Source organism: Papilio xuthus, unplaced genomic scaffold (assembly GCF_000836235.2).
Source record: "Papilio xuthus unplaced genomic scaffold, Pxut_1.1 DF824888.1, whole genome shotgun sequence".
NCBI classification, from domain to species: domain Eukaryota; kingdom Metazoa; phylum Arthropoda; class Insecta; order Lepidoptera; family Papilionidae; genus Papilio; species Papilio xuthus.
In genome coordinates, this window is record NW_013533761.1 from 126,232 (window position 1) to 141,482 (window position 15,251).

The window sequence follows — 15,251 nt, forward strand, 5'->3', positions numbered from 1 at the left end:
CTTTACGTGTAAATTCCTATTTAGCCCAAAATTAAGTAGGAAAAAAAGCTAATCTTTTATATTTGAAGTACAACAAGAAGGTTTTACAGAACTGTACAAGCTCTCAAACCACTTAAAAGTTTTTCAATGTATTGTACTTGCATATGAATCCAGCAGTTACGCAGAAAGAAGGGAATATGATAAGATATTGTAATGTAACAGATATAAATATTGACTAAATCTGTGAGATAAACTGTGTCGTCACTCAGATCAATTTATAAATTAACGTAGACCGACTTTTATTCTAAAGTACAGCGCTGTCGGCGACCGGCGACCGGCGACCACTGCTTTACTAAATACTTTTTACTTATTCAGAAACAAAAATATATATAGAGGGGCATAAAATGGGGAAAATTGTTGAAGATCGAATTGTAGCCTCACGTGAGTTTATAGCTTCGTTTTTTTTTTAATTTATAAAATATTTTAATACACCACTCCATAGCCATGTCACTCTGGTTAGGTATTTTACTAATTAGGAAGTTAAATGTAATGTGTATTGTCAGCGGGGCTGGGCACGCGGCACACGCAGACACTGCTGCTGTTCCTGTCCATGCTGCTGCTGTACTGCATGCGAGTCAACATCAGCCTCGCCATCGTCGACATGACCGACACCAACAAAGAGGACGTCAGTTACATCATATCTACACCTTATTATTTCTTCTTCATTTTGGTGGTTAATTAATTGGAGGACCACAAACATTCACAATATCCAATTTGCGCGGAAACGCGGTTCGCTTTTAGGTGCTCTTTTTCTCAAAAGAGTATAAATTGTAATAGCAAACATCGCTTAAGATAATATCACAATGCTTTTGTGTAAAGTACGTTAGGAAATTTTCACCGAAATATAGAATTAAGGGAAATTTAAAACTCTGTCGAATAATACCGAAATTCACTTCCATAGCAAATTATCCTGTACCTTTCCAATATAAATGTATAATTTATCTCAAGTTTGATGTATTGTTAAGCACTTCGAATGGAGTCACAGCGTGCAGTCTAAGATCCTGTCATCGTTCTTCTGGGGCTACATAATGCTGCAGATTCCCGCGGGAGAGCTGTCTCGCCGCTATGGCGGGAAGATTCTCCTTACCATATCCATGACCGTCAATGCTGCAGTCTCTTTGTTACTGCCACTAGCTGCCAAGCTCGTAAGTAGCAATTGTTTTCTTTCAACGCTCCGAGGATTTAAGTAAAGATTTTTAACCAAAAATTACAATTAAACAATTAAATTTGTCACTTTGAAGTTCACATCTATTTGACATAGAATTCAAAAAGGTACCAACAGCATTGAATGAATACATACTTTCTATTATCCTGGAGATCGTTACCGGACATTAGTCCTTAGAAGTAAACATCAACTTTATTTCACTAAATACTAATACATTTATTTTGTCAAGAAATATTGTTATCTTCTATTTTCTATTTTAGCCAAGTTTTAAAACTAAAGAGTATTAATAGTTAAAATAATTATAGGGTGGTTGGAAGTTGATCTGCGCATGCCGCATGCTGCAGGGTTTCTCGCAGGCGTTCCTGTTTCCCGCCACGCACCATCTCGTCACACAGTGGATACCTTCCGAGGAGAGGGGCCGCCTCTGTAACGTCATCTATGCAGGTCAGCTTCTGCATACACATTGCTTAGACTTTATTCATTTCTAACACTTTTGTTTCGTAATGTCCAGCTGAGTTTCGTAGTTTTTATTTTAGGTTACAATCTTAATTATTTAAGTATCAATAAAATAAAAAATGAATCAGTTTTAATATTTAATTAAGTTATTTACTAATTACGAGTATAATAAAATATTTTAGGTGGGAAGCTTGGAGTAGCTCTGCAGCTGATATCTTCGGGATTCATAGCCTCAGCTTGGGGCTGGGAGGCTATTTTCTACACAAACGCGTTGCTCGGTGCGATCTGGGTCGTCTGCTACTTGATGTTCGGCTCTGCCTCGCCAGAGACCAGCAAATCCATCTCAGCCAATGAACAAATATATTCAGGTGTCATTGGGAAGAGTAGGAGAACAAAAGGTTTGCTTTATTTTTGTTTAATAACGCAAATGGGTACAGACATAGGGAAGGACCATTTCATTCTCCTCGGTATTGAAACTTGTATATTCCGTTATTTTTGTTCAATTTGATGAAACTTGTATAGACTGGTCAGTACTCGGTAGTAACGTTGGTACCTATCTGAGTATGCCAAAGTTTTCTAACAAAAATTGACACTTATTGGAATACATAATTGATGATGAAGGATATCTCGACAGTTGTGCACGCGCTAAATCGATTGATAAGGTTAGTAACGCAATTGTCTAACCTAACTTACGTCAAAATATAAGAAAACGATTCCTGTTTATAGCTGACAAGAGATAAGCTACATCGTCGGACATTATCAGTCACGCGAGAGATGTCCACTGTTCCGTACTACGGCACAACCGGCGGGGAAGCAGCGCGGGGGTCCCTTCCAGACCTCACCCGCCGCCCCGCGCGCCCTCACACCGCGACCTTCAGTTGCGCTTCAGCACTCCGCGCGCCGACACATCAATCATATTTGTCTATTTTGTACATCTTTTATTCTTATTACAATCATCAGCAACCTACCAGCCTTTCATTACAACATACAGTCCACTCGCACAACATATGGTCCTTCAACCGGCAAAAAAGGAATCATCATCATCACCATCAAAATAAGGAAGACGACATTATTTGTGAGTCCGTTCCATATTCCTTTCTTTTTATTTCCTTTTTTTGACCCTTTTGTACGAGACAATTTTTTTCTTTCATTTTACATTTCACATTCCATCTTATTACTTCTTGTAAACTCGGTAGTTATTTGTCGCATAGTCGGCGCGCGCGCAGCCATTGCATGCGACCTTTAGACCCTTGCAAATTTCAATATACCGAGCACAAGTCATTTTTTCGAAAACATTCGATTCTTTTTATTACAATGATTTATACTCAAAGCAAATACCTAATCAAACTTATAAAATCATTCAAACATACATTCTTACATTTTCATCATACATTCTTTAACACATTTAGGCAATATCAACATACATATTTACACAAAATACCTACATACATTCTTAAATTTTCATCGTACATTCTTTAACACATTCATAGACTGCCTCTTAGATCGGTCAGCCGACCTCTTCTCACATTTCGACACCACTATACATATTAGTCGGTGCAGATGTGTCCTGGGAAGTCATGTTTTCCAGGTTGGGTGAGCAACATCAAGTTGCAACATATTTCTCGGTTGACTTGTATCTGGCACGTTTATGGATCTTTATACAGCAGCCTCTTAGATCAGTTAGCCGACCTCTTCTCACATTTTGTCATCGCTATTCATATTAGTAGATGCAGATGTGTCCTGGGATTTCATATATTCCAGGTTGGGTGAGCAACGTCCAGTTGCAACATATTTCTCGGTTATCTTGTATCTGGCACTTATTTTCATTATTTTACATACGCATCAACATACATTCATACATATATATACATACATACATCATTTTTTATCATCATCATTTAACAAAAAAAAAAATCTTCTATCTTTTATCAACATCATTGCATAATTTCAATAATTTTGTTTTTTTTCGTTAAACATGTTGGCGGAGGGGGGAGGAACCTCGCTGCACGCGAGGTGCATGCCTATCATCTAACTCCATTGTCCATATACTCCTCTTACCTTCCCTCCCTTAATACCCATCACTTCCTCGATGGACGATCACTCACTTGAAGAAGCATTTTGGACTCAATATTCCATAACCTTCAACGTCTGCAGAGATACACAAGGGAATCCAGCCACCAGTCTGCACACAGGACAAGATGACGTACCTTAGACTGGCATCAAGTCGCATCAAGTGGCAAAAGAACGGACTTCATGAAGCGTCCATCTATATCTACAATCTTCAGATCCAGATCTTCAGCCTGACCCTGGCAGTATGTTCCGTACTACGGCACCACCGGCGGGGAAGCAGCGCGGGGGTCCCTTCCAGACCTCACCCGCCGCCCCGCGCGCCCTCACACCGCGACCTTCAGTTGCGCTTCAGCACTCCGCGCGCCGACACATCAATCATATTTGTCTATTTTGTACATCTTTGAATAGTTATTACAGATTCAAGATTACTTACATGTTGTTACATTACTACATCTTGTTTTCTATTTACATTTCTCTTTGTTATCGATAAACAACAATATTGAAAAGAGTTTCTTAATCGATAGGATTATTTTTGTAGAAAATGAGAAGAAAGAGATGGAAAAGTATGCTCCATCTCCATCGATTATATAATATGAAATGTTAGAATAAAAACTTAATTTATCATTTTGACACTCAATCGAAGTGGTCATACTATTACGCTAATTATTATTTTTGTTGACTGTGCGACTATAAAATATGAATAGACTGTAAAGAAATAATATGGCAATAGACATCTTCAAATGCTTGTGATCTATGCAACTGTACAAATATTTGGTTTGTAACGTAGTAACTCAGAAGTTGAGTGGAAAGTTCAGTGATTTAGTAAATTGTACAGAGATATCCGACCCCGTGGCGCAGCGTGGTCACCAGCCTGCCCTTCCTGGCGGCAATTGTGGCCCACTGCGGACAGAACTGGGGCTTCTTCACGCTGCTCACTGAGATACCGACATACATGTCTAAAGTCCTCGGCATGGATATTAAAACGGTAAGCCAGAGGTAACACATGACATATGAATTTAAGCATAACTTAAACGCTAAACTAAGTATTAGGGGTTTGCGTAACTACCTACTTTCGAAATTGCTTTGAAGCCAAATTTTTTAATTGAACATGCATCATATTTAAACCAAATATATATTCATTTGAGTAAACATTGTTTTTCAAAGTGATTGGAGATAATCTCACAAGATGTTAAGTTGTCATGTGATCGAAACATTATCACAAGTCTGTCGCAAGTCAAGTCACATTTGGTAATCTATAGTGTATAGAGACACTGATGCCGCCGCCGGAAATGCATTGCAGTTCGTTGAAAATTACGTCATGGAGAAAATTTAAAACTCTTCAATCTCTAGATGTTCGTACAACATACAGATAATGAATAAGGTAAAGAAAAGCAGGACCACTAGAATAACAAAAATTAAAGCTAGAAAGCTTACATGAAATGAAACGTTTCAGAATGGGATGCTTTCATCTCTGCCGTACCTGGTGGTGTACCTGCTGAGCTTCCCGTTGGGGGCGATGACCGACTTATTGATAAGGAAGAACTGGTTGAGCGTCACCAATACAAGGAAACTTTTCAATACGATTGGTAAACTCACTTTATGTGTATACTAAATAATACTATTCATTTTTTATCATTTAAAAAGAATTAAAATTAAAGTTAATTGTAAATTATAAACGAGTGAATCAACGTTTTGATATGGAAGTTTTCAGAAATAAAAGGAAATATAGTAAGGAAAATCATATGAGCCCGTTATTAAATGCATTATAATAAGCTAGCAACTGGTTCTTAGCTGGATGTAGGCACTAGTTTGTTTTCCTCCTATTTCTTCTTATTTACTTCACTTATCTTCTTCGTTCTTGTTGCAAATCGATATTTATGCATATTCTTTTTCCTATATCTAATTATGGTTGGATTTGACATGTTATGACATGTTTATGATTGTCTTTAGGTCTGTGGGGTCCGGCGGTGGCGCTGATAGGTCTGTGTTACACGCCGGCTGGCAACCTCACCATGGCGGTCATCATGCTGACTGTCACAGTGGGCATCAACGCCGGCAACTACACCGGATATCTGGTAAGTCTTCATCTAACTTTTGGATTGTATAATGAGAATCGTTAAAAAAGTAAAAGATGTTCTGGGAATTTAATTTTAAATATTTACACTATTTATTTTCGCAGAACTTATTCTATATCTAAAGAGTGTAAATGATTAATTATTTTTTAAGAAAGATATAATAAAACTATGAAACAATTTACGCTATTCGTAGGACCTTTTTTGTAGGTTGTTAGGTAAAGGAAAATGTTAATATTTTATAACGTAATAACCTTATCTGAACCAAATTTTCGTTTACTGTAGGGTTTTGTAACAAATCATTTAAAAAGCTGTAAACAGACTTATACGAGAAAATTCTGCTCTCATATTCATTGGACGTGAACCCTTCCATTAAAATTTACGGCCGACTTTACGACACACGCCCCTAGCGTCCTTATGACTGAGCTTATTTGCCTTGTTTTACGAACACCATTCAAAAAATCAATCCCATATTTAAATGTAACAAGACACTTCAACATAAAATTATTTTCACTTTGTTACTTGTTGCTTACCTTCTCGCCAATGTCAGGTTGTTTTGATGTTGTAATATATTTATTGTTATAAAATGATCTAATTTATTCAATATACATAATATTTGTGTGTTTCAGCTTATCTTCATCGACATAGCGCCGAACTTCAGCGCGTCTCTGATCGGCATATCGAACTTCTTCGCCAGCATTATCTCGATAGTGGCGCCGCTCGTGTGTGGCTGGATCATACAGGATGAGGCGAGATAAGCTTATATTATTTCAATCATTACTTATTTACTTTCTCTTTCTTGTTAGATGTCCACACTTTTTTGGATGAGATCTATTTCTTGTTGTTTGAATAAAATTTAACATTTCTTTAACATTTACTTACAAAATAATCAATGTATTTAGACGGATCCCTACGAGTGGCACAAAGTGTTCTACCTGGCGTCGGCCATTTACTTCCTGACGAACTTGTTCTTCATATTGTTTGTGACTGCGGAGAAGCAGCCGTGGAACGAACCTCAGGACAGAGCTGACGAAGGTTAGTTTTCAGCCGAGGTGTTATCAAGCAAGCAATGAAACTTTCAAACAGAAAGTGATCATCAATTGTCTTAAGTAGAACAACAAAAGTAAAACAAATAAGTTATAAATATTCCAAAATGTAAAAATCCTTCAAAACAGATAATCTAATTCCGAACTACACGCACTATTTGGCGAGACTGGTAACACCGCCGCTTTTTATCTTTCTTTATATATTATACAATTCAATGTTTCATAGACTATATAATGTTATATATTCAATGACAATGTATATTCTTGTGAAGTGTTCACAGAAAACATTGTTTTGTCACATCTGATGAAAGTATATTGGTTTTACGAGCGAACAAAACATTATATATATTTTGCTCGAGTTAGTGAATTTACTAGGTATTTTTTGTAGTTCATTTTCGTATAGAAAAAAATCTTTGATAACAGGTTTATTGAGGAAGATTCTAAAATAAAGGACTTGTTTTATCTGATAATATTATACTATTTTCATGCTTTTTATGTCCTAAAATTTTATCGCATTTTCTAATTCCTGTTTTCCTTTTTTTTCACAGAAACATCGACAGATGTTCAAGAAAATAAATAACAAAGTCAATAACCGACTTCTTCGTTTAACGACTGAACAGAGTTTGAATTTAAGTACGCGTGTTCGAGAAAACATGACTGATTGAAAACTTCACCAACTTAAATATAGTTTACTTTATAAGTTACTAGTTTTAAGTATTTTTGTAGCATATGTAAGTTACACATATTTACAGTATTTTTGTATTTAAGTTGAAGCTGGTGCGAGATGAAGGAATGAAAAAGTGTGAGACTATTATTCTGTGTGAAAAACCATAGAAAAAAATTTCATGTAAAAAATGTATATTAATTTTCAAATTGTGTATTATCATCATCATGAAATGTCCGTTATTGATAAGTTAACATAACTTACTGAAGTGATTAAATTATTTAAAAAATAACTGTTTTTATTATACCTTGTATTGTATTATTGGATCTTTATAGTGTCGTGGGCCATTTAAAATATTTTTTATAATTAAGTATGCGATAAATAACTGAAAAAGAAATACGTCTTTTTTTTAAAAATATTGTAATGTTTTTAAACCTCTAATGGCCTCGTAAATCCTCATTTAAGTATATCTATACTTGGTAAATGCCTTTACCCTCGGGCTTTTTTGAGTTTTAAAATGTGAAGATTGTGTCAGGGGGCTGGCGAGTTCGCTTCCCCTTTTAAATTTCCGGAAGTTGGGCGCACCTTTAATTAATGAGGGTTGTAAAGACTCTGCATTCAGAAAAGTATTTCATTTTACTGTAAATGATTACATATACGTATCGTATGTTGAGATAGCTTACTTTTGCAGTAAGTACCTAATCAGCATAATATTACGATCGGAAAATCGCAATGTAATCCTGAGAGGAGTTTAAAATATGTGAATTAAATAAATGTAACCGCGCTATCTTTTGTGGTATTTTGGATTTACGAAAAACATTAATTCCATAAATATAAAAATTTGTAAAATGACGAGAACAATATACAAGGGGTCTGTATGTAATGTTTTTATTAATGGATTTTTGAAATTGTCTTTTCCTATTACGTAAAGCAAAATATTTTGTTTTATACCAGAAGAATATTATTTTTTGTCAGCGCTCAAAGGGTGCGATGGGTGAACAGGATAAAAGGGACACAGTTTGCCCTCTCGCGCATCACCTCCCTGCCCGTGTGCAATTTGCGCAAGTTATAACACTGTAGCCCCCGGCAGTAAACGGGAACACGCTCTTATCATTCTCAGAGTATTTATTTATGAACAGACCAAAATTATGAACAAAAATAATGCGGATAAAATATTAAAATACTAGATTTCTACGTCATAAACTTACACGTGTATGTCTCTGTCTACTTTATATAAATCATTAAACATTAAAACTTAGCTCACAGACGACAGGCTAAATAAACGAAACTCGTATTGTCTCTGCCTACCCTTGACTTCAACATTTGTAAAAAAACCCTTTTGAGGTGTCCCTCGTCACGCGCTCATTATATTGCGTTTCTTTTGTTTCACTAATTCTTTTCATTTCATCGTCGCAGCTGACGATCGTGGAGCCCGCCATTGTTGCCCGCTTAAATTACATCGTCATCGCTCATGCTTTTTGTTAAGCTTTCGGTAAATAATTTGCTGTTCAGCAATTTTACAGCACTTACCGTACCTTGATAACTTTATCATAAAACTGACGGAGAGTTTTTTTTTATCAAAGACTAGCTCTTCCCAGATACAGCGAGCATAAATGTCTAACTGGAAGTAGTTCCTATACAATGTTTGTAGTCCCTCATAAACTATCATGGTACAATTTTATCTATTCATTTTCTTGGCCTTTCATCACAAAGCCTGCTATAAAACTATTGAATCTTTTCAAAGCGTCCGTCAGTAATTGATTTTCATTATCGCATGCAAATGAATCTCGTTTGTAATAAACCTCAGTTCGTCGTCGCCGCCGCCCCCGCCCCCGCCCCCGCTGTCGCCGCCGCGTTCCACAAAGGCGAAGGGTTGCGCAATCTTCAGCCCGCGACCGCGGCCATGTAAGCCCGCCATTATTCAGAACCCTATTAGCTGAAAGTGGTCTCCTAAAGTTTCATTTAAATTTTCTTTTGTCCCAACATAAACCTATGCTAATTCGACTAACCTTGTATATCCAGCTACAATATTGTATACTCGTACATATACATATAGAGGAGTTCGGCAATGCACTCTGTCTGTCTGCGATACACTCAGTCATTTTAGTTGATTTGATTGATTGCTTGATTGATTGATTCGTTATTCAAAAAGCTGCCTTGCCCTGCCTGGATTACAGACAGATTTATTAAGATAACGGCAACCCATTTAATGGAATTGAATAATTAATTGTTTCACCATTTATAAGAACAGAATTGTTGCGATAAAATTACTATTTATTACGATTTTCTGCCGAAATTAGATTTAATACTTTAGTCAAATACAAATTAAAATGTAAATTATTTATCAAGATATTATTATTTTGTAAACATAAAAGATTATTTAAAAATATCATCCATTTTTGTTAACTTACTATCTTATAGGTTTAGGTACTAAACTATGTCATAACATCGTGACTGAAATTTAATGTCCAGGAAAATTGTTGTGTGTGTTTATTTTCTGTGTCCCCATTGACTTTATCAAATGGTTTTCCGATGCGATCACGTCACATATAAAATAATGATTTTGGATGTTTCTCTTTATAACGCTATTTGTAATCGTAAAATTTAATACTTCCAGCAATATTTTAAAACCAGTATAAAAAGCGCTATCATATTATAAATGTTGCTTCTTCAAAGACATTTTATAAATAATATGTAAAAACGTTTTAGTATTCACTTTACCTATTTCCTAGCTTTCTTTACTAAGATTTTATTGATTCAGGCTCGACCCGTCCCAAACAAATATTACAAATTGATCAAATAAAGAGTAAAAACGCTTACTTCGTGTGTAAGAAGCAGCTTTCCACGGAAAACTCTGGTAAGGGAAATTTTGTCATTCTGCGTGAACTGTATTTGTGCAACTTCCACAATTTTAAGGCTGAAAAGGATACAATCGAATAGTAGATCAATATTAGAGCCCTCGTACGCAAAAAAGACGCAACTGTTTATAAGAGTAAATAGATAAAGATAATTTTCAAAGCTAAATTTGTTTTCTGTCGTATCACTGTGTCAGTGTGTTAAGTAAACTATTTTAGTACTGAATAATAAAATATGAATATATTTTCCAACGAGTAAAAAGTCTTTAGATTTGTTTTTCGCAAGATTTTTCTCCAGCGTCAGCGTCGCATAAATGAAAAATGTTTATCATTAAGGTGGCTGTAATTTACGTAAATTATACGTGCGAGTGCGACCAGCGAACTATATCTATCTCTCTCTACACTACGAAGCTTAATTTACATACATATAAAAAAGCAGTATAATATTTGACGTCAACATTCATGGAGACAAAATGAAGTCAAGTGTAATTTAGCTTCTTATTTTTTCATATCTAATTGAGGTTTTATGGTTAATTAACTTTGTATGTATTATAGTATTTTGGAGTTCGAATTATTTATAATATATTTATTTTCAAACCAAAGCTTGAAAGTAATTAGAAAGAAATAAGAAATATCGAAACAATGGGCTGCAACATAAACTAATGTATTTTTGTGTGGCACAATCTGTCCAAGTTATTTTCCGTGGCTCGCGACTTGTGGGCGGCGGTGCGGCGGTGCGGCGGTGCGGCGCGGGGACGCGGCGGCATATCGCCCGGGAATTGAGTTTTGTTCCACACAACTTTCATATTCGCGTATACACTTTGCGCTGCCGATGTTAATCTTTTATAAAAAGCTTTCAAAGATTATTACCAGAAAATGACATATTTACATAGACTTACTCAATTTTAGACTTCATAGTTTCTGAAGAGCTAAAATGGAACAAATTTGTTCATATTTTACGAGGAAAAGGCACATCATACACTCATTTTTGTTTTATCTTAATATAAAAACGATAAAACATTAGCATACTCCGACAAGCATTGAGTATTAACTGGGGAATAACCGACTCAGTCAGCGGCTGTGCCGTATTATAAAATTATTTCTGCCATCTTCGCCGTTGTTACGCAAATTGCAGTGTACTTTTATGACGCAATAGAAAGACCTTGTTTTATATCATAAGGCGCTTGTTAAAGTCACGTATTAGACCATAAAATATAGGCACAATTTCCAAGAATGTTTCATTAAATTATAATTTATTCAAAAAATTATAATATGGTCACATATTGTTATTGTACGGAACGAGTAAAGTTACATTTGATAAAAAAGCTCTATTTGACATTATTTTCAATATTTAAGTCATCACTTCTTACTTTTCTTCTTCATTTTTAACGCAGTCTATCTTTTGTTAATTTTACGTTCTGAGAAAGACGAAGTAAAAAAATCGTAATATAATAATGCAATAGATTTTTTCTCATATTATTTCTTGTCGCTTATCTTAATAGCCGTGCCCCGGAGATTGAATGCGGAGAACAATGTTTTACTTTGCTCTTATCAAAATACATTACACCTGTAAGACATACATTTATAAAGCTTTACATAATTTCCTATAAATAATAGGTTTCTATATTTATATCCTCAGGTTATTTTCATGGCAATTGCTAAAGAGCTGCGTAAATGTTACATTTTAATAAAAATGTTATAATATTGTGTAGATAATCAGAAGTTGTAGATGAAGCTAAGCTCACATGAGGTCGCGTGTGGGGTCTGTAATGAAGCGGCCGCTATGCGTGGACACTTGCCATGTTAAGCTTTCACAACATTCAACTTATTGACAGTCTTCTGAACTAGTTAATTAACTTACATCAAATACATAATATTATAAAGAAAAGCTCGCAAACACACAGATAGCAAACTTATGTGTCAAATTAAATTGGAATTATGAAATAAGAAAGTTAACTAGCAAATCTGCAATATGTTTATTTGCCAGGGAGACTCAATATTCAACATTCATTACTCTTTGTCATTTTCTATAAAATGATATGATGTTATGAATTAAACGTGTGATAAGAAGCAAACAGTGCAGTGACCTCTGCACCCGCGACACTGCACAGCACCGTGTATGTACTATAAATAGCTGCACAGCCTTCGTCACAAGGAGTGACGTCAGCTGACGACACTGGCTCGCAGCGAGCCGCAAGTCGCACGTCGCACGCCGCACGCTGCGAACCGGACAACTTGCTGTGACATATGTAGTTTTGTTTATACACATGAGTAGTATTCGGCAATGGAAATGCTGGTAAACTAAATTTAGGATTTTGCATGTTGAAAAAGAAATGTAACTTTTAACCGAAACCAGTAACATTTCGAAGACAAGGGAAGGGCTACGAGAAAAAAAGGCATTAGAATCTCTGGGTTACCGCGACTTACGTTAAGTTAATGATGTGACACCGCCGTCTATAACGCGACATTAAATCAACACCAAAAAGGTTTTTCTGAACTTTAGGATTAAAAGATTGTAATAAGAAGTGTACAGTAGTTTATTTATTTTGAATATAAATTGATTGATATGATAATTAATTAACTAGAGGACAAAAATATACAACAGAAACTAATTCATTTGTGTGTGAGCTAACAGCTAACAGTAACAGCCGATTGCTTGGGCCGTTATTTACTCAATGCCAAAATGTTCCGTTAAAATTAATTGGCTTTCGGAGCAAAGTTTCCGGATTTAAATCCCGTCAATATTAATAACATTGTTATTTATTAAGTTGATATTTTATAAGTTAAATAAGTGTACATATTTAAATATTCTTAAACATTTGTGCAAATGTGATGAAAAGTCTGAAATGGCTTTCTGTTCACTTTCATTCATAGGAGTAAAAATTATATACATAAGTTCCAGATTTTGTATTTGTTTTAAAATATGAAAATTTCTATGATTTTTGAAACCGAGATAATATTATTGTTAGAAATATAGCAAATGGCATTTAAGGTAAAATCTACAAAAATCCTGTCACCAAGTCTAGTTGTACGACACATAAATCTATCTTAATAAATCTTACTTGGCATCCTTGGGCCGAGGCTTATAATTAACGTGTCTAGGGACAATGGAGGTCGTCACTTCGTCGTCACGCAAGCGGCACGGACTGCGACCTGAAGATGCGGGAAAACTCGTCCGGAACTAAACTCGTCCGAAACGTCTCTTGTATACTGATGCGTACGCTAGACGAGACACAAATTATAACAATAATTTCTACAATATAGAATAATATAATGGATCAACAACATAAAGGTCTGTTATATAGGTAATTATAAGGACATTTGTAATTTAAAAACAAAAAGTTACTGTATTTAATATTAACAGCCACATCTGCGTTAGTTTTACCTTATCAATGTTATTTGATAGATACGTCAAAAATCATTGTTTTAGAAGATTTTTTTCCAATTTATTAGGCAGGTCACGGATCGCGCAAAGTAAATAACGCGCTGCACTAAATGTAATGATGAGATTGTCCGCGTGCTGACGGTAACGTATGTATGTACACAACGAGGTATATGTTGGTGTTCATTACATGATTTCCTTTACAAATTCAGTAAGTACAAATCTTATTACATATTCAGCACACAACTGATTAAGTATCTCTTTTTCAACGAAATGACTCGTATATACAACAAGATGATGTCAAAAGCGATGACGCCAGCGCTTGCTGGTCACCCACTGAATCACTATCCATCCACGAACTTGATCGGATTTTAGATTCTAAACGATTTTCCTTTATTAATTTCCTTCATTTAAGTTTCCTCGTCTATTAGAATTGCGGACACCTATAGGGAAACTTCTAACGTCGACTGGAAACAATGGGGGTCAAAATAACAACCATATTTTGTTGACGCTTTATAACCACTTCCGCTCATGTCTTCCTAATATAAATCGTTACGATTTAATTACGTATTTCCGCATCAAAATAACCATTTTATTGTATTGAAATAATAACTATTTTACTTCTGCCGACTTTTCATAATAAAATTAAAATATCTCTTTATCCTGTTTACTAACTACTTAGAAATTATACTTAAAATGTTATAGTGTGCCATAAAAATATATTATAATATTAATAGAATGCAATAGTTTTCTTTTAATGTTTTTATATTTATAAATTGATACTGACTTATTGGAAATCTGACTATAATTGGTTAACTATTATGTCGACTATGAATTGTTAGGAAGCCCAGTGACTGTTGAGGTAAAACCAGTTCGAACACCATTCCTCGCTTCAACATTTCAAAATTGAAAATGCGAGCGCCTTGCGCACAAGAATGGCAAGCAGGGCAGCACGAACTTATTTATGGCTTCAAATTTAATGCTCAATACTTTCGGCAAAAGCGTCATACATAAATAGTAGTAATTTATGTATAAAATGATCTCGTCAATTAATAAATAACAAATAATATATATTAAAATCTGCGCACGCGCATTTCGCCGCATCGGAAATGTTTCCTTCTCCTTTTTTCTCTTACTTTAATATTTAATCAATTCAAATTAGGAAGGTAATAAATAAAATGAGCAATATTTGTTGAATATCCAAATGTCATATCTTGTCGCAATATTCTGTTGCCTGCCCTCAACACATAACAGTGTTTGTGTGGTAAACAAACAGTTAACTAGTAGAAGGCACAACGAATTGAAACGTTAATCAAACTTCAATAGCAAGTGCAATGTGCAATTTAAATAATAGCCTTGTGCAGAAATAGTTAAACAAAAAGAGAGTAAGTAACACACCGCACCGAGGTGTTGTAGCGCCTAACCCTGAAATTTGTACATTACTTGATTGAACAACTTTATTTATTATAACTTTATAATAAATAAATTATCATATTTTGATG

General features: G+C 35.1%; 1 pseudogene; it reads left to right on the plus strand.

Annotated features, from left to right (window-relative positions):
- The first annotated feature begins 300 nt into the window (after positions 1-300).
- Positions 301-7,648, plus strand: LOC106127242 (putative inorganic phosphate cotransporter; annotated as a pseudogene).
- The last annotated feature ends 7,603 nt before the right edge of the window (positions 7,649-15,251 follow it).